This window comes from Aquarana catesbeiana, linkage group LG12 (genome assembly GCF_042186555.1).
Source record: "Aquarana catesbeiana isolate 2022-GZ linkage group LG12, ASM4218655v1, whole genome shotgun sequence".
Lineage (NCBI taxonomy): Eukaryota > Metazoa > Chordata > Amphibia > Anura > Ranidae > Aquarana > Aquarana catesbeiana.
Genome location: NC_133335.1, coordinates 185,573,632 through 185,599,965, shown reverse-complemented (window position 1 = coordinate 185,599,965; position 26,334 = coordinate 185,573,632). Strand labels below are relative to the sequence as shown.

At 42.3% G+C, this 26,334-nt stretch overlaps 1 protein-coding gene across 4 annotated transcripts in view; it reads left to right on the top strand.

The window, feature by feature from the left end:
- LOC141113281 (protein-glutamine gamma-glutamyltransferase E-like) overlaps positions 1-26,334 on the top strand; it is a 97,625-nt gene that overhangs the window by 20,572 nt on the left and 50,719 nt on the right. For 2 of the 4 annotated variants that reach the window (XM_073606312.1, XM_073606310.1), the window contains exon 1: positions 5,660-5,792. The exons of the other annotated variants lie outside the window; for them this stretch is intronic. The gene's annotated coding sequence lies outside the window, so the exon portion shown is untranslated. Of the gene's footprint in view, positions 1-5,659; positions 5,793-26,334 lie in introns of those variants that run through there. 4 annotated transcript variants of the gene reach the window in all.

Here is a 26,334-nt window from a genome sequence, read left to right as displayed (position 1 = left end):
AGTATTTTGGTGAACTGGCAAGCACCAGCCCCAAGCAGCGTCAGATTAGCGCCAGTACCGCTAACACCCACGCACGCACCGTACACCTCCCTTAGTGGTATAGTATCTGAACGGATCAATATCTGATCCGATCAGATCTATACTAGCGTCCCCAGCAGTTTAGGGTTCCCAAAAACGCAGTGTTAGCGGGATCAGCCCAGATACCTGCTAGCACCTGCATTTTGCCCCTCCGCCCGGCCCAGCCCACCCAAGTGCAGTATCGATCGATCACTGTCACTTACAAAACACTTAACGCATAACTGCAGCGTTCGCAGAGTCAGGCCTGATCCCTGCGATCGCTAACAGTTTTTTTGGTAGCTTTTTATTGAACTGGCAAGCGCCAGCGGCCTAGTACACCCCGGTCGTAGTTAAACCAGCACTGCAGTAACACTTGGTGACGTGGCGAGTCCCATAAGTGCAGTTCAAGCTGGTGAGGTGGCAAGCACAAGTAGTGTCCCGCTGCCACCAAGAAGACAAACACAGGCCCGTCGTGCCCATAGTGCCCTTCCTGCTGCATTCGCCAATCCTAATTGGGAACCCACCGCTTCTGCAGCGCCCGTACTTCCCCCATTCACATCCCCAACCAAATGCAGTCGGCTGCATGAGAGGCATTTTCTTTATGTCCTCCCGAGTACCCCTACCCAACGAACCCCCAAAAAAGATGATGTGTCTGCAGCAAGCGCGGATATAGGCGTGACACCCTCTATTATTGTCCCTCCTGTCCTGACAATCCTGGTCTTTGCATTGGTGAATGTTTTGAACGCTACCATTCATTAGTTGAGTATTAGCGTAGGGTACAGCATTGCACAGACTAGGCACACTTTCACAGGGTCTCCCAAGATGCCATCGCATTTTGAGAGACCCGAACCTGGAACCGGTTACCGTTATAAAAGTTAGTTACAAAAAAAGTGTAAAAAAAAAAAAAAAAATATATAAAATAAAAAAAAAAATAGTTGTCGTTTTATTGTTCTCTCTCTCTCTATTCTCTCTCTCTTGTTCTGCTCTTTTTTACTGTATTCTATTCTGCAATGTTTTATTGTTATTATGTTTTATCATGTTTGCTTTTCAGGTATGCAATTTTTTATACTTTACCGTTTACTGTGCTTTATTGTTAACCATTTTTTTGTCTTCAGGTACGCCATTCACGACTTTGAATGGTTATACCAGAATGATGCCTGCAGGTTTAGGTATCATCTTGGTATCATTCTTTTCAGCCAGCGGTCGGCTTTCATGTAAAAGCAATCCTAGTGGCTAATTAGCCTCTAGACTGCTTTTACAAGCCGTGGGAGGGAAAGCCCCCCCCACCGTCTTCCGTGTTTTTCTCTGACTCTCCTGTCTCAACAGGGAAACTGAGAATGCAGCCGGTGATTCAGCCAGCTGACCATAGAGCTGATCAGAGACCAGAGTGGCTCCAAACATCTCTATGGCCTAAGAAACCGGAAGCTACGAGCATTTTATGACTTAGATTTCGCCGGATGTAAATAGCGCCATTGGGAAATTGGGGAAGCATTTTATCACACCGATCTTGGTGTCATCAGATGCTTTGAGGGCAGAGGAGAGATCTAGGGTCTAATAGACCCCAATTTTTTCAAAAAAGAGTACCTGTCACTACCTATTGCTATCATAGGGGATATTTACATTCCCCGAGATAACAATAAAAATGATTAAAAAAAAAAAATGAAAGGAACAGTTTAAAAATAAGATAAAAAAGCAAAAAAATAATAAAGAAAAAAAAAAAAAAAAAAAAAAGCACCCCTGTCGCCCCCTGCTCTCGCGCTAAGGCGAACGCAAGCGGCGGTCTGTCGTCAAACGTAAACAGCAAATGCACCATGCATGTGAGGTATCGCCGCGAAGGTCAGATCGAGGGCAGTAATTTTTGCAGTAGACCTCCTCTGTAAATCTAAAGTGGTAACCTGTAAAGGCTTTTAAAGGCTTTTAAAAATGTATTTATTTCGTTGCCACTGCACGTTTGTGCGCAATTTTAAAGCATGTCATGTTTGGTATCCATGTACTCGGCCTAAGATCATCTTTTTTATTTCATCAAACATTTGGGCAATATAGTGTGTTTTAGTGCATTAAAATTTAAAAAAGTGTGTTTTTTCCCCAAAAAATGCGTTTGAAAAATCGCTGCGCAAATACTGTGTGAAAAAAAAAAAAATGAAACACCCACCATTTTAATCTGTAGGGCATTTGCTTTAAAAAAATATATAATGTTTGGGGGTTCAAAGTAATTTTTTTGCAAAAAAAAATTACTTTTTCATGTAAACAATGAGTGTCAGAAAGGGCTTTGTCTTCAAGTGGTTAGAAGAGTTGGTGATGTGTGACATAAGCTTCTAAATGTTGTGCATAAAATGCCAGGACAGTTCAAAACCCCCCCAAATGACCCCATTTTGGAAAGTAGACACCCCAAGCTATTTGCTGAGAGGCATGTCGAGTCCATGGAATATTTTATATTGCGACACAAGTTGTGGGAAAGAGACAAATTTTTTTTTTTTTGTCACTAAATTATATATTGCTCAAACATGCCATGGGAATATGTGAAATTACACCCCAAAATACATTCTGCTGCTTCTCCTGAGTACGGGGATACCACATGTGTGAGACTTTTTGGGAGCCTAGCCGCGTACGGGGCCCCGAAAACCAAGCATCGCCTTCAGGCTTTCTAAGGGCGTAAATTTTTGATTTCACTCTTCACTGCCTATCACAGTTTCGGAGGCCATGGAAAGCCCAGGTGGCACAAAACCCCCCCAAATGACCCCATTTTGGAAAGTAGACACCCAAAGCTATTTGATGAGAGGTATAGTGAGTATTTTGCAGACCTCACTTTTTGTCACAAAGTTTTGAAAATTGAAAAAAGAAAAAAAAAAAAGTTTTTTCTTGTCTTTCTTCATTTTCAAAAACAAATGAGAGCTGCAAAATACTCACCATGCCTCTCAGCAAATAGCTTGGGGTGTCTACTTTCCAAAATGGGGTCATTTGGGGGGGTTTTGTGCCACCTGGGCATTCCATGGCCTCCGAAACTGTGATAGGCAGTGAAGAGTGAAATCAAAAATTTACACCCTTAGAAATCCTGAAGGCGGTGCTTGGTTTTCGGGGCCCCGTACGCGGCTAAGCTCCCAAAAAGTCCCACACATGTGGTATCCCCATACTCAGGAGAAGCAGCTGAATGTATTTTGGGGTGCAATTCCACATAGGCCCATGGCCTGTGTGAGCAATATATCATTTAGTGACAACTTTTTGTAAATATTTTTTTTTTTTTGTCATTATTCAATCACTTGGGACAAAAAAAATAAATATTCAATGGGTTCAACATGCCTCTCAGCAATTTCCTTGGGGTGTCTACTTTCCAAAATGGGGTCATTTGGGGGGGGTTTGTACTGCCCTGCCATTTTAGCACCTCAAGAAATGACATAGGCAGTCATAAACTAAAAGCTGTGTAAATTACAGAAAATGTACCCTAGTTTGTAGACGCTATAACTTTTGCGCAAACCAATAAATATATGCTTATTGACATTTTTTTTACCAAAGACATGTGGCCGAATACATTTTGGCCTAAATGTATGACTAAAATTTAGTTTATTGGATTTTTTTTATAACAAAAAGTAGAAAATATCATTTTTTTTCAAAATTTTCTGTCTTTTTCCGTTTATAGCGCAAAAAATAAAAACTGCAGAGGTGATCAAATACCATCAAAAGAAAGCTCTATTTGTGGGAAGAAAAGGACGCAAATTTCGTTTGGGTACAGCATTGCATGACCGCGCAATTAGCAGTTAAAGCGACGCAGTGCCAAATTGGAAAAAGACCTCTGGTCCTTAGGCAGCATAATGGTCCGGGTCTCAAGTGGTTAAGGAAAAAACTTACATTTAAATGCCCATCAATGCAGCCTTGTCAGTGTCCATCTGTAGCCTTGTCCATCATTGCAGCCTTGTCAGTGTAGCATTGTCAGTGTCCATCATTGCAGCCTTTCAGTGTTAGTGTAGCCTTGTGAGTGTCCATCTGTAGGATCATTGCAGCCTTGTGAGTTTCAATCTGCAGCCTTGCCCCTGTGTTTGCAGTGCTGCCGTTTAAAAATGGCGCCGCTCTCGGCGGTTTACAGCCGCTTTCGGACATTCTCGGCCGCTCTCGGCAGCTCTCGCCCATTCTCAGTGTGTCTCGGCCGCTCTCGGCGGCTTTCGCCCATTCTCAGCGGCTTTCGCCGGCTCATGCGGGACTGTGAGAGCCCCTGAAAGGCGCCGAGAATGGCCGAAAGCTGCTGAGAGCGGCCGAGAGTTGCCGAAAGTGGCCGACAGCGGGCGAGAGCGGCCGAGAGCGGCCGAGAGCTGCGAAAAGGCTCACAATCGGCGGGGGATCGGCGTAAAACACGCACCCGCAATTTTCCCCTGATTTTAGAGGGGAAAAAAGTGCGTGTTATACGCCGATAAATACGGTAGTTAGAGCAATATTTTTTGTTTTAAAGAAAAGGTTATAGACAAGTTAATAAAAACGTACCATAATAAGCACCTCTGGAAATGTAATATGTGTTATCCCAACCTTTCCATTTGCCATTTTTGCTGGACAGCCTGGTCTGGTATAGAAAGACAAAAACTAAGGGATCTACTGTCAGAATCAACACGTAATAAAGCTAGGTTTGGGGGGGGGGGCTCAAAAAAACAAAAATGCAAAGTTTTGGATAGAATGGGGAAGGATTAGACCCTCTGTAAAATTGATATTGCTGTGTGTCACCACTGCGGAGATTTGCTCCCCTGTTGGTACAGATAACCATTGTCACCGAGAAAGAAAGTGAGGGGAAATTCAAAATTTTAGAGTTGTCCCTAGAACAGGAGGTAGGGGAAAATCTTACAATGGGGACTCCTGTTTTGTCTTTCCAAAAGGGGAGTTTAGGAAATTTCCTATACCTTCCTTTTAGGTCTTTGGAACAGACAGTGAAGGGCAATTTCCCCAATGGTACATTGAAATAAAAAATAATCTGGCAGTATTAACACTTCTCTACTATATCAAAAATGATAAAGAAATTGACTATAATACACATTATTTTATAGACTCAGAAATATAGAAAAATCAAGAATGATGAAAAAAGTTATGGAAAAAACATACCAAGTGGTCCATTGTGTTTAGCCCTCTTTTGATTTTTCTTTGTAGTTTTTAATATATATACATATATATATAATTTAACCCTTTTTTGTATAGATATACGTTATATTTGTCCCCAGAATGAATCATGTATGTCATTTTACATTTTACAAATATTTTCACTGTAAAGGAGTGGTGGCAGGAGGAGTGTGTAAATGACTCCAAATTACCCATTTGATTAACTTCCTACAGTTTACAATCAAAATATAAAATATATATATATTTTTTTATCAAATCTTTGCTTATGTACATGATAGGTATGCTGTTTTTATACATGACGTCATTATTACTGAATTGAATCAAAGTTTACAAAGCAGATCTTACAAGCACATATGATACATTCCAAAAACCACGTAGGGAGGGAAATGAACTCTGAGCGTATGTTCTAGATCCCATCACATACTAGAGTTTCTGGTTAAACAGGGCGTGTTTTGGCTCACTAAAAGATGTTCATCTCTGACTAACGTTTATAAATTTGTTACTGATTGAGATGAGGACACCTAAGAAGACAAAGGTTTGAGTCAGCCAGGGCTTCACACTTGGATCTGTCACCAGTTCCCAAAACACGTCCATAGGGTTATGCTGGATAAATAAGAGTTTACACCTTGAAGCAGAACTATAAGGTAAGAACAAAAATGTATTTGCGTTGTAGTTTGACTATTTGACATATCCATTAACTTATGTGCATTTTTCAACAATTTTCAAGCGTATATTTTTTAATTGTGGTATTGATAGGATTAAATATATAAGTATGTTATGTGTGCAGTTGCATTTATGCAAATATTTTTTTATGGGCATACCAATGAAGGATGTAAACCAGGGCCAAAAATGTCATCATATATACAATATCTAACAAAACATGCATACTTCACACAATATAATTAATTTTTAGCATTAAAAAGCTTATTTCAGCTACCAAATACCTCCAGGTAATGCTTCAATGCTTTATACTTAAACTAATCCAGCTGGGACTACTCAAGGTTATGGACTTGGTAGCTATGGTTGATGCATCGCTAGTGCTGTGCTGTCAACCAGGGTTGGGACGGGGGGCAGAACGGGCAACTGGCATAGTTTCTTCATGTAGAGTATGGGTGTACTCATATGCATTTGCCAAAGGATTTGCATTATAATGAACCACCATCAAATGTATACATGAATGAATCACCATCGATACACAAATAAATGAGCCACAGCAACATGCTGCATTCTTCTACACTGCATATCACAGCTGAATTTTGGGGTAAACTGGGCACGTAGTAAATAATTGTTTTCTAAATGCCCTTTACATTTTTTTTTCTTATTTATTTTTCTCTGTCACTTTAAATTTATTTATTTTTTATCACTTTTATTTTTATTACAAGGAATGTAAACACTCCTTGTAATAGAAATAAGCATGACAGAGCCTCTTTATTGAGAGTTCTGGGGTCAAAAAGACATCAGATCTCACATTTACATTTAAAAGCAAAAAAAAAAATAAAAATAAAAAATTAGCATTTAAGAGGAGAAGAAAAAATCATCCCTTTAAGGCCAGAAGGCGGAAGTGACGTCAGACATCGCTCCGGTCCTCCAAGGGCAAAGAGCTGAGTGGGGACAGCTTGCCCTCACTCGGCTTCCTGCCCAGGCACCTGACGCATCAGATTGGCTCCGGGCTAACCAACAGGTACAGTAAGCCTGGAGATGACCGGGAGCGGCGGGAGGGGGGGACACCTCTCCCACCACCTATAAAAATGATCTCATGGGGAATCTGCCGCGAGGACCACTTTTATTAGACACAGAATCACCCTCAGTACAAAAAAATACCAGGGTTATGGCAGCTAGCTGCTGCCATAACAACAGTATTTAACGTAAAATTAATGGCGTAAATGTACTGTGGGTGGTCTTGAAGTGGTGAGCCCTTGAACATTTTTTTGTCTTGAACAGACACTTACTCATGCAATATAATGCGGCGTACACACGAGCGGAATGTCCGACAGAAAAAGTCAGACGGAAGCTTTTCATCGTCTATTCCGATCGTTTGTATGCCTCATTGGACTTCTTTTTTCAAAAATTCTGATGGACCTAGTAATGGAACATGTTCTAAATATTTCCAACTGAACCAATTCCTATTGGGAAAACCACTCGTGTGTATGCTGTTCTGAGGGACCAAAAACAACGCATGCTCTGAAGCAAGTACAAGACAACAGCTATTGGCTACTTGCTATTAAACTTCCATTTTCTAGACCCGTTGTACGTGTTGTACATCACCTGGTTCTGGACAGTCGGACTTTGGTGTGACCGTGTGTATGCAAGAACGCTTGAGCGGAATTCCATCGGAGTTCCGTCGGAGAAACCTTTGGAGTTTATTCCGACGGCAAAACCGGTCACGTGTACGCGGCATTACAGTATGCACAGGGTTGATCACTGCAGCCCTGTACCATGTGATAGCTGTAGCCAATCATAGTGATCACAATAATACTCAATGGCTGCATAAATGCAGCTGAACAGTATCAAAAACGATTGCCAATACAGCCATCATGGCTGTAGTGTACTTCTAGCCAAAACTTTTTTCTTTTTTTTTTAGCTTTGGATACAGTAGAAAGGATCAAAACCCCTGCCAGGTAATTGTTTGCTTTCTGTATACCATTGGGCACATTTCCCTTTACTTCCTGTCCCAAGTGAGGGCAAATCCCTTTTTAAGCCAGCCATAAGTGGATTAAATCTCAGCCAGCTTGGTAGGGACTGGTGAGATCTCATCCATCTATGGGCAAGTTGGTTGTACTGAAGTTGATCCAATCGATCAACTTCAGTACAACCAGCCTGTCATATTTTTTTTCATGCAATCATTGCCAGCGGCTATAGCTGCCAGCAGTGACCATTGTTTTCTCTCAGCAGGGAAGGCTCCCCACAGGCAATAGTGCTGTGGGAAGTATTTGCCCATGAACATTGACTGTGTTGATGGGGGAATCAAGCAATTTTCGTAATCTTGCATAATCTATGGACTGCTTTAGAGAGCTGTCACGAGAACTGATTTCCTCGTTGAAAGATTTTCCCTCATCTTTTGTTCTGGTGCCAACTGTACTCTGCTCTTCTTTCTCAGCGACAATGGTTAACAGTACAAACAGAGGGGCCAATCTCACCAATGGGGACACAGACAGCATAAAAAAACTTGACAGAGAGCCTAACTCTTCTACACTCTATCCAAAACATAAAAAAAACACCTAGAGATACACTTTTTTAAATCACAAATAGAGATGCACTTTAAGGTAAACCTGTGGACATGAAATAATAACGTAGCTCCAACATTGCATAACAAGTGTCTGTACATGGACCAACCCGCTATTTTAGAGCGCACCAGGAGATACGAAACCTTAGCCACTCTGGTATGCAAATAGCAACAAAAGGTCATGGTCTATGGTCAATCAGCTCCAAGTTCAAATCCCGCACTACTGGCCAATAACTGTTATGCCCCGTACACACGGTCGGACATTGATCGGACATTCCGACAACAAAATCCATGGATTTTTTCTGACGGATGTTGGCTCAAACTTGTCTTGCATACACACGGTCACTCAAAGTTGTCGGAAAATCCGATCATTCTGAACGCGGTGACGTAAAACACGTACGTCGGGACTATAAACGGGGCAATAGCCAATAGCTTTTGTCTCTTAATTTATTCTGAGCATGCGTGGCACTTTGTCCGTCAGATTTGTCTACACACGATCGGAATTTAAAGGATCGGATTTTGTTGTCGGAAAATTTGACAGCATGCTCTCAAACTTTGTGTGTCGGAAATTCCGATGGAAAAAGTCCGATGGAGCCTACACACGGTCGGAAGTTCCGACAACAAGCTCCGATCGCACATATTCCGTCGGAAAGTCCGACCGTGTGTACAGGGCATTAGGGGAGGCCTCACTGACTACTAATGGGATGCAAAAAGTTCAGGGCATTCTAGAAAAAAGCAAGGGAGATGTGAATGCCCTTGAAGGTACCTTTTTGCTATTTCATGCCTACAGATATCTTTACAAACAAATTCAAAAATGAAAACAGTAGGTCAAACTAAGTATAATAAGTATAATTCACACTAGGTCTACAGAGCGTCACACCTACTTCATTCTAAAAAAAAAAGTATTATAGCACTCACTTCAATGAATATTATAATAATCATAACTACCACTTTCAACATTTTATTACTGTGAAAGGAGCCAAGAAAAAAAAGCTTTTATTAAGCACGCAACATAAAAAATAATGTAAGGAAGTGTAGTGCTTGTGAACTACAGAGCACTCTAGGGCTTCATTACATTTTAGGTCTCAAAACTGGCCAAAGGAAAAAAGAATAGGGAAGCGGCTTGTACGTGGACCAAGAATACGTCTGACACATCTGCTTTTTACAGAGCACAAGTAGTTTTCTAAAGATATCAACAGCAAAAGTTGTTTGCTTTTAGCCTCTTACTCTCTCGAATTAAAACTCTCTATGGGTCCCCTCTGAATGACGTAGGGGGAACTGGGGGGGTTAGTCACTGTTCCTATACAGGTCCACTGCAATGAGAAATTTTTTACATTTTCGGGAAAAGCCATTTAAAGAGGACCTATCCTTAAAATATCTCTAGACAGAGTTTCTACTCCAAACCTATTTATGTACTAATATGGACTCCAACTTGCAACTGCTGGGTGTTCTTGGAACATAGATTTACAATTAAAGATTATACCTTCTCCTGGTACAATTTGGAACTGAGAGCTAATAATATAATAAAATGGTTCTGTACATGAATCACTCTATTTCAATGGCCAGTTTACCATTCATTAGGCAATTACTTTTTAGAAGAGGCCTACTAAGTATGTGAATTCTATTTTTAAGTGTGGCAAAAACCTTGTTTTTTAATTTTGGATAGAGCGGGGAAGAATTAGAACCCTTCTTGGGTTACTTGGGCTCGATTACAGAGATTTTCCCTCATTTTCTGTTTAGCTAACAACATTTTACCAGTCAAGAATTGAGGGAGCACTTTACTACAGCAACATATATGAAAAAGATTTTATTTATTTTATAGAAGAGTAGAGGAAGACTAGATATGCATTGATGTGTGTGCCAATATTGCAGGCCTTCCCTTACATTCTGTCTAGTAAATCAAGAGACACCAGGACAAAAAAGTGGGGGGAAAAAATCTCTAATGATGTCCTGGATAGCAAAGGGTTTTAATACTTTTATTTGTTTTATAGCTTTTATTAATTTATTTCAGACAAAAAAAATACTTGGTCCCAAAAGGCAAAAAAAAACTAGCAGTGACTGATTAAAACTGGTATTAGCCATGTGGCTTTTTGACCTTCACATTTGTTGTTATGCAACATACTCACCCCTGAAAATGCCTTAATTTAGGGCGAAACATGTTGGGTTTTGGGGTTATTTTTGGGATTCCGTTAAGGACCATGTCAGAACTCAGTAGAGACTGAACTTAAGAGATATTATTGGATAGTTTCCCCTAGAATATATTTTGCTCTCCCTGTAGGTATTGAGCCATGTGAGAAATGTTGGTTACATTGTAGTAAAATGTTGTAATAAATGTTATATTTTAAGCCTAAGTGTGTAAGGTCTGTGGTGATTGGAGCGTATCACCCACATTCAGATTTAGGTCCCTTTCACACAAGCGTACCATTGGGGTCAGGGGGACCCAATCGGACCCTCCATTCTCCTCTATGGAGTGGCGGGTTTAAACAAATATGTGTGGGATGAGGATCCGTTCGCCTTCCATCAGTGGATTGGATCGGATGGCAGTCAGGTGTAAACGGACAGGTGGTCTGTTTACATCTGACCGCCCATAGAGGAGAACGGGCTGTGTCTGTGTCTGCTTTGCTTATGCAGAGCAGACATGGACCAGCCATCTGCCTGCTCAGCAGGGATCAACGGACAGATCCCCACTGAGCAAGCAGACTCCTACTGGAGCACGCCCCGTGGGAAGGGGCGTTATACTGTTAGGTTTCCACAATGTGGCTATTTGAGATTGTTTGTTGAAAATGAGACAATTGCATTATTAAAAGTAAACAGATTGTAAAATCTCCTTTAGATTTACTATCAACTATTTAGCTGAAGGGCCTGCCTGAGTTAGTACAAATTAATGGATTAAAACATTAGTTTAGGGGTTTAGTTATGCTAAAGAGTATGGTGCAGAAATTGTACAATTAAATTGTTAGTAAAGTCTCTTAAAAAAAAAAAAAAAGGGAGGAAGAATAGTCACAATGTGCTAATATGCACCAGATATTAGCACATTATGATAGACTAACCTCTATAGCGGATCCCCCCAACGGCACGCTGATAGGGTTTTCATCTTAACCTGGTCTTTTTGGGTTCACGCCAGTCAGAGTGCATTGCACATGTGCTTGCGACGTCACTAGCTGCTACAAATGTAAATATCTCTTAAATGTGCACCGTGCCTTATTATTGGCTTATCTGGAGGTACAAGTGAAAAAGGGGACCTTTCTACCGCTTTAAATTGTATATGGACAACTTTAGGTTAAAGAATAATTTTACTTTTACAGCAGACCCCTGAATTCTTACCGGTTCTCAATTTTCTGAGATCTTCAAAGTTCAGCAAAGAAAAATAAATATGTTGTTTTTTCAGGCGAAAGATCTACTTTAGAATCATATGATATATAGCACTTTTTTATGTGAACCTGCATTGACTATAAAAGCTATAAACTGTTAGTTTTGAGGGCCTATTGATGCTTGTCCGATGTGAAAATGCATGCCCAGTAGAAATCCCATTCTTCCCTACATGGTTGGTTCATATCTACAGTGTGCACTGCAGTTTAGCATGAAAAAAGGGAAACTCTATGGTCCCATTCACATCTACATATGTGTTACCATGCATTCTGCATACAGACAGAACAGTGTAAATCCACCCTGAGAGTCCAAGTTCTATCCTCAATGTCAGATTAAACTCTGTGGAGTCTCCTAGGCAGTCGAAGCATTGGGACCCCCCCCCTCCCCCCCAGGTTTCTGGAGGTTTCTCGTGTGCACGTTCTAGTGGGGTAACATTGAATTAAATAGTGTGCACATCAGCCACTAGATGGCGATGACCATCACTACTGTATGTTACATGTACGTAGATTGAACCACGTTTGTTTTTTTAAACTAACAGCTGAAAGAAGATGAGCTTTTAAGAGACAAACTGTAATGTGAACCTGATGTCTATGGCTTATGTACTTTAGGTTGTTATTGGGTACATTAGATTAATATAGTATTTTCTCTATAGAGTCTTGAATGTAAAGTTTTTGTTTCTTTGAGTGGATTCTTTTTTTTCTACCTTTTATAAACAAATTAAGAAAGGTTTATTGTAATTTTCTTTCCAGATCAAATCAATTATTATTTGATCCATTATTTTGGGGCCTTTAACCATCTCAATAGAGTGCACCTTCACCCCCTTCCTGCCCAAGCCATTTTTCAGCTTTCAGCGCTGTCACATTTTGAATGACAATTGCACGGTCATACAACACTGTACCCAAATGAAATTTGTATAATTTTTTTTCCCCACAAATAGAGCTTTCTTTTGGTGGTATTTGATCACCTCTGCGGTTTTTATTTTTTGTGCTATAAACAAAAGAAGAGTGACAAGTTTGAAAAAAAAACACAATATTTTGTAATTTTTGCTATAATAAATATCCAATTTTTTTTTTTAAAACAATTTTTTTCCTCAGTTTAGGCTGATACATATTCTTCCACATATTTTTGGTAAAAAAAAAAATCGCAATAAGCGTATATTGATTGGTTTGCGCAAAAGTTATAGCGTCTACAAAATAGGGGATAGATTTATAGCATTTTTATTATTTTTTATTTTTTTACTAGTAATGGCGGCGATCTGCGATTTTTATCATGACTTCGATATTGTGGCGGACATATCGGACACTTTTGACACATTTTTGGGACCATTCACATTTATAAAGCGATCCGTGCTATAAAAATGCATTGATTACTGTATAAATGTCACTGGCAGGGAAAGATTTAACACTAGGGGGTGATCGAGGGGTTAATTATGTTCCTAGGGAGTGTTTCTAACTGAAGGGGGAGGGGACTCACAAGGGGAGGAGACCGATCGGTGTTGCTCTATACTGAGAACACACATCGGTCTCCTCTCCTCTGACAGGACGTGGATCTGTGTGTTTACATACACAGATCCACGGTCCTACCGTATTACCAGGCAATCGTGTGTGCCCAGCGGACATTGCGGATGCCGGGCACGCGCATCAGGTGCCCAGTGACACGGTGGGCACGCGCGTTTGCCGCCGGCGGCGCGCGTGTCCCCTGGTGGGTTTGGGAAGGCGAGGGCGTCATATGACGCCCTCCCAGAACGAGAGCTGTGCCGCCTGGCCGTCATATGACAGCCGGCGGGCGGCAAGTGGTTAAACAGCATGGGGCCTATAGGAAGGTGTCTGTCTATTGCGCTACTCACTACAAGACTAGGCTAGCTACAAGATCCCCTTTACTGCACCCTAGCTTGGTGGGGATCCCTATTGATGCTCCCCCCCCCCCAATTACTGCCCGAATAGTTAACTACCCTACGGAGAACAGGCAGAGCACTCCATGATTTTAAGTACTATATGCATTTTAACCAAAGAGGGCACCAAACAAAAGTTTGCACTTTCGTAAAAGTGGCATTTTATTTATTCTTCAAATGATAAGAGGATAAAAACACCTGGCAGCCAACACGTTTTGAGGTTCAACACTTTCATCAGGGTTTTAACACATATCAGTTGGACCCAAAGCAAAGCTCCTGCAAAAATTCAAGCCAAACAAGGAGGATAATCTTTAAAAAGGTGCCTTTGTTAGTGGCAGAGGAGCATGCTGACAGCTGTGTATGTTTAAATCACCCTAAAAGGACACAGCTGGCAGCATGCTGCTCTGCCACTGACACAGGCACCTTTTTTAAAGTTTATCCTCCTGGTCCAAATTCGATTTTTGCAGGAGCTTTGCTCTGGGTCCAACTGATATCCAGTTTATTTTACAGCCCCGATGAAGGGAGAGTGTTGAGTCCCCAAAACGGGTTGGCTGCCTGGTGTGTTTTTTTTTTTTTTTACTGCTGTCATTTGTACAATCAAAAAACTATCACTTGGGACTCCAGGAATTTATGTTTGGCACCCTTTGTGATTGAAATGCATATGAACTTCTCAAATCGAGTGATCTGTTTCTTGACAGGGGTCCCTGTTTTGTGGAGAACTGATGAAAACAAGGTATTTAGCTTTATAATTACTCTTTTCATTATATATTAGGGATCTTTTTCCAGCACCTCAACTTCATCCTCCTTCAAAGATCCTCCATGGTAAAGCTGAAATTAGAAGCTGCTGAGCACCAGCATTAATGCCTACCCATTCATGTCTTGCACTTGGTCATGTGACATTTCATATTACATAACCAAGCTTGATGGATTTGAGGGGAAGCACAGCTACATGGATGCCTTCAGCAGGATCCAAGGATGATCTTCTGACAACTCATCTCAGTTCAGATGCCCAAATGTAAGTCCACTTCAGGGCAGTAAAATGTACAGGGACCAGACTGAGTTCCTTCTGAACCAAGGGCCTTCTAATGCTGCATACACACGGTCGGACTTTCCGGCAGGAAAAGTCAGACAGAATCTTTTCATCGGACATTATGATCCCGTGAGGGCCTCATCTGACTTTTTTTAAAAAATTCTGACGGACCTAGAAAACATGTTTTAAATCTTTCTGACGGAATCAATCCCTATCGGGAAAACCGCTCGTCTGTATGCTGTTCTGACGGACCAAGAACGACGCATGCTCTGAAGTACGAGATGTCAGCTATTGGCTACTCACTATTGAACTTCCTTTTCTACTCCTGTCATACATGTTGTACGTCACCGCGTTCTAGATGGTTGGACTTTGGTGTGATCGTGTATAGGCAAGACAGTTTCAGTGGAACTCCGTCGGAACTCCATCGGAAAAACCTTCAGAGTTTATTCAGACGGAAAAACCGGTCGTGTGTAAGTGGCATAACAGTATTTCCCTGGTTTGTATTGCCATTGGCTACATGTGTTTAATTTTTACCTCTACTAGCACCAGTCAGTACAGGTTTACTTCAAACAGAAGATTACATGACCATGAGGGTTACACAAATGACTGCTTTCATCATTGACTGCAGGTTATTGAAGAAGATATAGGTCAGATGGCAACTGGGTGTATAGATAGACATGATTAGTTTAAGGCTAGCAGTAGTTGCTTAAAAAGTTGGTAAGGCAGGCAAGCTTTCCAAAAAATGAACAGATAATTCCATCTATCAACATTCTCAATTCTGTGTGGCAAATCTCCAGCCATGAACTTGCCTCTGGGAAAATATTTTATATTTTATTTAATTAATAAGTACTTCTCATTTGGGCAGTTATAGTAATCATCATAATCACATGTCCTTCTGGATTAGATGACAGGCTATGCCAATTATAAAAAAAAATGCAGCTTGTAAACCTCAACAAGGTCTGTAGATGCCATGCTGCACACAATTATACAATCATACAGCTGAAATAAGATTCCTTCATGCATTCATTAAACACTGTCATAGTTGATTGGTGCATAAATATCTGCAAACCTGCATACTTATATGACTATCAAATTCTTAGACAATCTATGAATCAATATATATTGATTGAGTGAGAGCTAGCATCAACAGAAGAGCTTCAAAAAAGGTAGACATGTGCAATTAGTTTCGTTCCGAATTCGTTTTTTAACGACTTTTGACAAATTCGTTAATTTCAAAATTTCCAAAATTTTCGAAATTACGAATTTCTGAATTTTGAATTTCCAAATTTCCAAAATTCGAATTTTCGAATTTTGAATTTTCGAATTTCCGAAATTTCAAATTCCTGAATTTACAAATTTCCGAATTTCGAATTTCCGAAATTACGAATTCCTGAATTTACAAATTTCCGAATTTCGAATTTCCGAAAATTAGAAATTTTGGAATTTCGAAATTTGGAAATTCGAAATTTCATAAATTTCAAAATTCTAAAATTTGAAAATTTGAAAATTTAAAAATAAGAATGAAAATCTGAAAATTCAAAAGAATGAAAATCTGAAATAATAACTAACTAATAATATATATAAAATTATAGGTATTGGAATTTCCTTTCAAATTTGGCTGTTAGTGACCGTAACGAGTACGAATTTATCTGAAGTTACGAATTATCTGAAATAACGAATGCCGAACAGCCAAATTTGAAAGGAAATTCCAATACCTATAATTTAATAGTTAGTTATTATTTCGAACTTTACTGATTTTTCTTTCTTTTTTTCAGATTTTTCCATTTTTTAATTACTGAAAATTCGGAAATACGAAAATTCGAATATTCAAAAATTCGGAAATTTGAACAACCAAATTTTCGTTTTTCCGAATTTTCGAATTTCCGAAAAAAGCAAGAAAAAGAATAAAAAGAAAACAAAAATAACACATTTTTTGTTAGTGCACATGTCTAAGAAAAGGACTCTTTTAAAAGCGAAGTTCCAGTAATTTTTTTTGTTTATTAAAAGTCAGCAGCTACAAAAAAAGTGTAGCTGCTGACTTTTAATAAACAGCCACTCACCTGTCCCATGATCCAGCAGTATACTATGGGCACCCGGCTGTGACAGCTTGCGGCTTCAGAGCCGGGTGCCCACTGCGCATGCAGTGTTGTGCTCTGTGACTGGTACCAAAGTCTTCTAGGACCTGTCATGTGTCCCAGAAGAGTTCGGGAAGGAGAACTTCCATTTTCGATTGCCTAAGGCGACCAGAATGGAAGTGGGAGCAGGTACCTGTTAAAATTGGGTACCTGCTCCCCCCCTCCTCCCCAGAAGCTCAGTTTCACAAACAGGAACCAGGGAGGAGGCCTTACAGTGGAAGTTCCACTTTTGGGTGGAACTCCACTTTAAGGGCTTTTACTTGCCCAATTTTATTAAAAGAAGTTTCAGAAAAAACCACAATGGGAGTTTCCCATGCAGGGATATTCAGCATTTGTCTTCCATCCAAAAACAAAAATTCAACCCTTCTGGCTTGCACTTGCAGCACTGCTGCTCTGGCCTTACACTTCAGGCCACTGTTTGTTACACTCCAGGCCACTTCTACAGACTACTCACCCACCAACATTTGGACAGCCCCTTTGCTGCTCTGGCTCCCACCTTTCTCCTTGGTGGAGCTCTCCTGACTCCTGGGCCAGACCTCCTGACTGCTGGGGTGGAGCCCAGAACCATGGTTGGTTCACACTAATAGACCAGCACACACCTGACTAATAAGGCCAGCCATAAACGGTTTAACTCTTGGCCGGTTCAGCAGGAATCGGTCGAGATTCAAACTGTGTGTGGGCAGGCTAAATGTACCAAGTTGATCGATCGGTCAACTTAGATAAATCCAGCCCTCTCGGATTTGCTTGCGATTATTGCTTGCGGCTGCTTCTCCCACCAGGAGAAAACAATTGCTCGGCAGGAGGGATACCCTTGTCCACACTGTCCGTGTTGATGGGGAAATTGTGCAAATTTCTTTCCTGCAACCCGTGCGCTGCAGTCCCTCCATTCAGCACAGCAGAAATTGTGTCCGTTCCACTGTTAGAAACCAAGGCCTTTTCAATAAAGCCAACAGGCTTGTTGCTCATCTGTCCCAGTCTATTTTCTCTGTGCTCTCATTAGAGGTACTACGCAGTACTACTCCAACTGCCGGAGGAGACACAGAGGGACTAACTGGCTCTGCATCAGACCCATTAACCGGTTCCCAAACATGTCACGCAGATATACTGAAGCAGAATGGCTCTCCTGGGTACGCCCTACCCTTTTTCGGCCCGCAAGTGCCCGCTGCACGGCGGGGGACCCGATGCGCGTGGCCGCCGGGCCACACACAAATCCCTGTGCTATCAGAGGAAAGGAGCCATATCGGTTGTTCCTACTAAGTAGGAAAAACGATATGTCTCCTCTCCAAGTCACTCACATCCCCATACAGTTTGGACAAATTGAGGGAACACACACTTAACCCCTTGATCGCTCCCTAGTGCTAACTCCTTCCCTGCCAGTGACATTTACACAGTAATCAGTGCATTTTTATAGCACTATTCGCTGTATAAATGCCAATGGTTCCAAAAATGTGTCAAAAGTCTCCGATCTGTCCTTCGCAATGTCGCAGTACCGCTAAAAATTGCAGATCACCGCCATTACTAGTAAAAAAAAAAAAATAATAAAAATGCCAAAAATCTTTCACATAATTTGCAGACGCTGTAACTTTTGTGCAAAACCAGTCAATATATGCTTATTGCGATTTTTTTTTTACCAAAAATATGTAGAAGAATATATATTGGCCTAAACTGATAAAGAATTAAAAAAAAAAAAAATTGGGGGATATTTATTATAGCAAAAAGTAAAAAATATTGTTTTTATTTTTCAAAATTGTCGCTCTTTTTTTGTTTATAGCGCAAAAAATAAAAACCGCAGAGGCGATCAAATACCACCAAAAGAAAGCTCTATTTGTGGGGAAAAAAAAGATGCAAATTTTGTTTGGGTACAGTGGGGAATGAGCCACCTCTGTGGCCTTATATACTGTTGCTAGGGGAGATAGCACATCCTCAAACATACTCATAGCAACATTTTTATCTCTAGCCAATTGCACTAGCCCATTAGCAATTTTACCACCAGCGTCAGTCAACTCAATATCAGTATTGTCATACTCCTTAGTAAGTCTGACATTCAATTTTAACACTGTCTCCCCACCGGACAGAGCACTGCAGTGAGGCAAGTTCTTTTCCACAGAGATGGTGAATGTCCTATTTGGGGGTCACTTCCACTGCAGTATGAGTAGGCACACAGTCAGTCTTTCTCATGACTTTACCAGCAACCGTCTTACCAAACAACATAACAGGTGCTGCCATCTTCATTTGAGTATGTTGACTTTCTTCTGCTGCACTTTTCCTTTCCAACTCCCCCAGGTGGCCATAGGATGAAGTTAAAGCAGGCATCTCCTGTTTAGCACCCCCTTCAAGTGCAACAGGTTCCTCACTGTTGCCAGGGGTAACAGCAAACACTTTTAAACTAGAAACTGGGCTTGCGGATAAAGACTCTTGTCCAGTAGCATCTCCCGCTGTATTCCAAAACCTGGGACAGGAAAAAATGTTGCCAACTTTTTTATTAAGAGTTTCTCTCCTAGCACCTCCCAACATGCAGAAACCCACTAGCATCTCTATGGGGATGGTGAGCCTCCTCACCCCTATAGCTCCTCCTTCTGGTCGTCCCACTGCTAAGGGAGATAGCACTCTCCCAGCTGCACTTTGCTGGCTCTCCCAAACATGATGATTTCTCAGTCCTTGAAGCATTGTTATTTTCCACTTGCTACAATCCTCTGAATGCAAACCCATTCTCATGCGGTCCGCCATTCTGACATCACAGGCGTTGCTATGGACAACTGTACTCCTCTCAAACCTCTGGGCAGTCTGTTGCTCACTCCTTCCCAAATGCACACACAGATCTTTGTCTTGCTGTGCCACCTTGTACTGGAAGCTGAAATAAAGGGAACTTGGAGACAGTGTGCCCCCACTCACTGCACCGCAAACAGTGCTCTTACCTCAGAGCCTTGAACGAACTTCCCATACTGCATCCTTTTCCAAGCGGAGGACTCTGCACATCAACAGCTGGCGAACATGTACCAGTGTTGCCAGGAGCAATAGCATGCACTTCCATACCTCCCAACTGACCCTGATTTTGAGGGACTGTCCCTGATTTGGAGCAATGTTCCTCTGTCCCTCATTCCTCCTCATTTGTCCATCATTTTGGTACTCTAAATATACGTGCATATAAAATGCACTTTTTATCTTTCAAAAAGTGTTTCTCAGTGCTAAACCTTTCATCCAATTTCTAAATTGCTGCATTTCTACATTTTAAAAGCCAATATAAAGGAATAGTAGTGGTAAAAAAAACACTTGCGGATTTAACCACTTCAATACCAGGCACTTAGACACCTTCCCGCCCAGCCCAATTTTCACCTTTCAGCGCTGTTGCAATTTGAATGACAATTGCGCGAACATGCTACACTGTACCCAAACAAATTTTTTATAATTTTGTTCCCACAAATAGAGCTTTCTTTTGGTGGTATTTGATCACCTCTGCGGTTTTTATTTTTTGCGCAACAAATAAAAAAAGACCGAAAATTTCGAAAAAAAACAAGTTTTTCTTTGTTTCTGTTAAATTTTTTTGTAAATAAGTACGCTTTCTCCTTCAATAATGGGCACTGATACGGCTGCACTGATGGGCACTGATACGGCGGCACTGATGGGCACAGATGAGGTGGCACCAATGAGGTGGCACTGATGAGGTGGCACTAACGGGCACTGATGATGGGCACTGATGGGCGGCACTGATGGGCACTGATAGGTGGCACTGATGGGCACTGATAGGTGGCACTGGTATGCGGCACTGATGGGCACTCATAGGTGGCACCAATGGGCACACATAGGCGGCACTGATGGGCACTCGTAGGTGGCATTGATTGGTATATATGGGTGGCACTGATGGGTACTTATGTGTGGCACTGATGTGTGGCACTGATGGGCACTGATAGGTGGGCACTGATGGGCACAGATGGGCACAGATGGGCACTGACAGGTGGCACCGATGGGCAATGACAGGTGGCACAGATGGGCAATGACAGGTGGCACTGATAAAGCATTGCTGGGCAGATCTGGGCATTGCTGGGCAGATCATTGACATAATAGTGCCAATCAGTGCCCATTTGTGGGCACTGATAGGCACAGATTGGGCACATGTGGATGGCCATGGGGTACATACCTGGCCATCCACGTTGCCCCTTCCCTGGTGGTCCTAGTGGCATCCCTGGTAGTCCAGTGGGGTGATCTGAGGGGGGGCTGCGCTGATAAACAATCAGCGCAGACCCCCCCTGCCAGGAGAGCCGCCAATCGGCTCTCCTCTACTTGCGTCTGTCAGACGCGAGTGAGGAAGAGCCGATCAACGGCTCTTCCTATTGACAGCGTGATCAGCCGTGATTGGACACGGCTGATCACGTGGTAAAGAGCCTCCGCCGGAGGCTTTTTACCAAGATCAGTGTAGCGGTGTGTCAGACTGACCCACCGATTGCCGCGATGCGCGCCCCCGGGGGGCGCGCTGCGGCATGTTATCCTGCTGGACGTCATATGACGTCCAGTCAGGATAACAGAACCACTTCCCGGACGTCAATCCGCTATAGGGCGGGCGGGAAGTGGTTAATTAACCTTTTTTGGGGGGTTATTTCTCCTTTAAAGGGGTGTAGCAGGGGGCGTGTCCTATGCCTACATACATTTGCTAGTAGGTGTCCCTCATTCCCATCTCAAAATGTTGGGAGGTATGTGCACTTCCCCTTTAACTGGGGTCACTGCTGCCAGCAGGCATTGACACCACTCCACAGCTGACACTGGGGGATTCTCATGCCTTAGAGTAGTGTCCTTTCTCTTTGTATGCCTCATCCTTAGTCAGTCCAGGGCGGTTTTGCACAGTTCAGAAACAAATTGGAGCACTGTGTCTTTAAGGCTAGTTTCTTTCCTATTGCAGGTTCCCTCACCTGCACACACAGATTGTGCAGTCTCATACACAAAACACAGTTTATATAACAGATGTACTTACATTGCCGGGATCTCCAGTTTTGCCCGCTGCATCCACCACCATATAGTGCCTTGAAAACACCCCTTGAAATTTTCCACATTTTGGCATGTTACAACCAAAAATGTTCATGCATTTTATTGGGATTTTATGTGATAGACCAACACAAAGTGGCATATAATTTTGAAGTGGAAGGAAAATGGTTTTCAAAATTTTTTGCAAATAAATATCTGAAAAGTGTGGCGCGCATTTGTATTCAAATTCTGATACCCCTAACTAAAATCTAGTGGAACCAATTGCCTTCAGAAGTCACCTAATTAGTAAATAGAGTTCACTTGTGTGTAATTTAATCTCAGTATAAGTTCAGCTGTTCTGTGAAGCCCTCAGAGGTTTGTTAGAGAACCTTAGTGAACAAACAGCATCATGAAGGCCAAGGAACACACCAGACAGGTCAGGGATAAAGTTGTGGAGAAGTTTAAAGCAGGGTTAGGTTATAAAAAAAATATCCCAAGCTTTGAACATCTCATAGAGCACTGTTCAATCCATCATCTGAAAATGGAAAGAGTATGGCACAACTGCAAACCTACCAAGACATGGACGTCCACCTAAACTGACAGGCCGGTCAAGGAGAGCATTAATCAGAGAAGCAGCCAAGAGGCTCATGGTAACTCTGGAGGATCTGCAGAGATCCACAGCTCAGGTGGGAGAATCTGTCCACAGGACAACTATTAGTCGTGCACTCCACAAATCTGGCCTTTATGGAAGAGTGACAAGAAGAAAGCCATTGTTGAAAGAAAGCCATAAGAAGTCCCATTTGCAGTTTGCAAGAAGCCATGTGGGGGACACAGCAAACACGTGGAAGAAGGTGCTCTGGTCAGATGAGAAAAAAATTGAACTTTTTGACCTAAAGGCAAAACGCTATGTGTGGCAGAAAATTAACATATAAAATCACCCTGAACACACCATCCCCACCGTGACACATGGTGGGGGCAGCATCATGTTGTGGGCATGCTTTTCTTCAGCAGGGACAGGGAAGCTGGTCAGAGTTGATGGGAAGATGGATGGAGCCAAATACAGGGCAATATTAGAAGAAAACCTGTTATGCCGCATACACACGACCGGACTTTCTGTCAGAATAGACTCCGACAGGCTTTCCGATGGAGTTCCGACGGAGTTCCGCTGAAGCGGACTTGCCTACACAAGATCACACCAAAGTCCGATCATTTAGAACGCGATGACGTACGATGGGACTAGAAAAAGGAAGTTCAATAGCCAGTAGCCAATAGCTGCCCTTGCGTCGTTTTTGGTCCGTCAGAATAGCATACAGACGAGCGGTTTTCCCGATAGGAACTGATTCCGTTGGAAAGATTTGAAACATGTTCTATTTCTAGGTTCGTCAGAATTTTACAAAGAAAAAGTCCGATGAAGCCCACACACGATCAGAATGTCCGACGGAATGATTCCGTCTGACCTTTTCTGCCGGAAAGTCCAATCGTGTGTACGCGGCATTAGAGTCTGCAAAAGACTGGGGCGGAGGTTCACCTTCCAGAAGGAAAAACAACCCTAAACATACAACCACATCTACAATGGAATGGTTTAGATCAAAGCATATTCATGTGTTAGAATGGCCCCGTCAAAGTCTAGACCTAAATCCAATTGAGAATCTGTGGCAAGACTTGAAAATTGCTGTTCAGAAGCTCTCAATACAATCTGACAGAGCTTGAGCTATTTTGCAGAGAAAAATTGGGCAAAAATGTCATTCTCTAGATGTGCAAAGCTGATAGAGACATCCCCAAAAAGACTTGCAGCTGTAATTGCAGAGAAAGGTGGTTCTACAAAGTATTGACTCAGGGGGGCTGAATACAAATGCACACCACACTTTTCACATATAGATTGAGGGAACCCCACTAAGTTTTTTTTTTAATGTTTAATGTGTGGAATCCCATGAGTCAATGGTTGTTAACGACACTGCAGCTGTCTGCTCCTTAACCATAAGCCGCATCCAAGCTGCACCCATCCAAAGTCGCATCAAAGTAACATCAAAGACGCAACAAAGTCACAATGGAAAGTGGCACTGGAAAGTGGCATGAATTTTAAGTCATGAATGGAGCCTTAGATACCTTTAGGGAAAAAGGAAAGGAGCTTGCAGATATAAGGGAGATAGATGAAACCCATGGCAAAGTGAGTTGTAAAAAATACATTTGTTTTATATGAATATTCTGCAGAATATTAGCGATGGCCCCGCGGGGTTGCTACGTGTTACAGTATCCACACATTTCACCCTGCTGCCAGACATCCATTGGACACACTTCTCAGTCAATGAACAGTCTCTTGCTTGTTCTTGTTGTTTTTATTAGGGGATTGAACTTGGTTGGGGAAAAGGGACATGGGATGCCCATAGGATGAATATTGTTTGGCAGAAAGTAACTGCATTACACTTCTCAGCAAAACAAGATAGTTGACATCTAAACTTGACAGTCCTTTACCTCAGAACACTTCCTCCAGCACACTACTCAGGAGCTCTTACTTCACTGTCCAACTTTAGTACTCCTGTCACACCATCAGCACATGAATAGGCCTCACTCTGAATAAGTTCCAGTGTCTTTACTTGATAGCCCTTTGTAGGCCAGGGTCTGCAGTACCCCCTTGTGGTAGCAACCGATTTGATAGAGAAGAATAAATGTAGATGGACTACTGATCCCAGCAAGTCTGATTGCAAATCCTGCCCACCCTCCTGGCTGCAGCGACTTGACACAAAACTCCCACAGTCTCTCCCTCTGACTCTACATCCAGCTCCCCTGGCATGTCTCTTCCAGAGCTTTCCACTGTGCTTTGCACTCACCGACACCTGCCCTGGATCCTTCCTGAATGACTTTACTCCGGACGTGCTGACCAACTGTCTCCTCCAGCTCCTGTTCCAGGACACCTCTCCATAACTGTGTAAGGAGAGGCTCCCGAGTTCCCCGCCTGAGGTACACCCCCCCCCAGGTACCCCCCCCCCCCCCAGAAAGGGGGTTCTCTCAGACATGACAGTCTAACACTCCATCATCCAGTTCACCCAGCCGACAACTCCTCCCCCAGCAAGATGACCATGGGTATATGTAGGAGCTAAAGCACATGTCAGTCACCTACTGCTATACTAAACCGCTCCCCTGCCCCCAGATCAAAACAAACAGGCCCAGTTCACAGCATAGGCCTGCCTAAATTTGCCTGCGCACGCAGCTTACACAAAACCTACACCTAGCACCTACCTACCTAAGGTAGAGAGCGCTACACGCACAATAAAAACCTATGGGAAATTTAGAAGGGTGGTTCCCTTTTCAGGAAGTGAAAGACAGCTTCGCAAATTCAGATAAAGGGAGATAGCATTGTCGGTGAAGAACAGGAAGAAGCTGATTGTCTAGTTTAGATAAGACTTTCTAAGCCAGACAATCAGCTAGCCAGAAAATTATTAATATCAAAGATAAAGATATTTAACATACTGTTAATAGGAAAATTTTCATTTTTGACTGGATCTACCCTTTAAGGTGTCATACCCCTATTGGCCACACAACAGGTTTGATTATTGTTTAAGACACACACTAGAGTTTGTATAAATACACCTGTCACAAGCAGCGCCACACCCACTACAATCTCTACTATACAATAAAAACCTACCCAACTCATAAATTCTTTACCTACTTGCTACCGAAATGGTACATGTTAAAAAAAAAATTTCAGCCCTTTTTTTTGGGCTGAAAGTGCCCCCCTCGACTTATACTCGAGTGTGATAATACCGTTCGGAGGCTATTCCAGCTTTCAAAAGCCGCGCCTCCTGCTCTTCTGTGATAGGCTGAACACTCCATTTCCCAGCAGTCAGTGTACAGCCTATCACGGACATTTTCTCATCCTCGTCCGTGGTATGAGAATGAGAGAATGTCCGTGATAGGCTGACCGCTGACTGCTGAGTGTTCTGCCTATCACAGACGAGGAGGAGGCACGACTTTTGAACAGTGGAATGGCGCCAAAGTGTATTATTACACGCTGATCGGAGGATGGAGATCGCCACAGGGAGGTTGCACAGGACACAGGTAGGCTGCACAGGGACACAGGACACAGGACACATGCACACAGGACACATACACATGTACAGGACACAGGACACATGCACATGTACAGGACACAGGACACAGGGACACATACACATGTACAGGACACATGTACAGGACACATACACATGTACAGGACACATGTACAGGACACCTGCACAGGACACATACACATGTACAGGACACAGGACACGTGCACATGTACAGGACACAGGACACATGCACATGTACAGGACACAGGACACATGCACAGGATACAGGTAGGCTGCACAGGACACAGGGAGGCATGCAGCTGCAGATGGGCATTGTTGACCCTCTTTTTCCACTTACAGTAGCTGCTGCATTTCTCACCCTCGTCTTATACTCGGGTCAATTTCCCAGTTTTTTGTGGTAAATTAGGGGCCTCGACTTATACTCGGGTCGACTTATACTCGAGTATATACGGTATGTAAACCCAACAACTAAAATCGAATATAAAGCTTTAACAAATAATTTAAAAAGTAGTTAATAT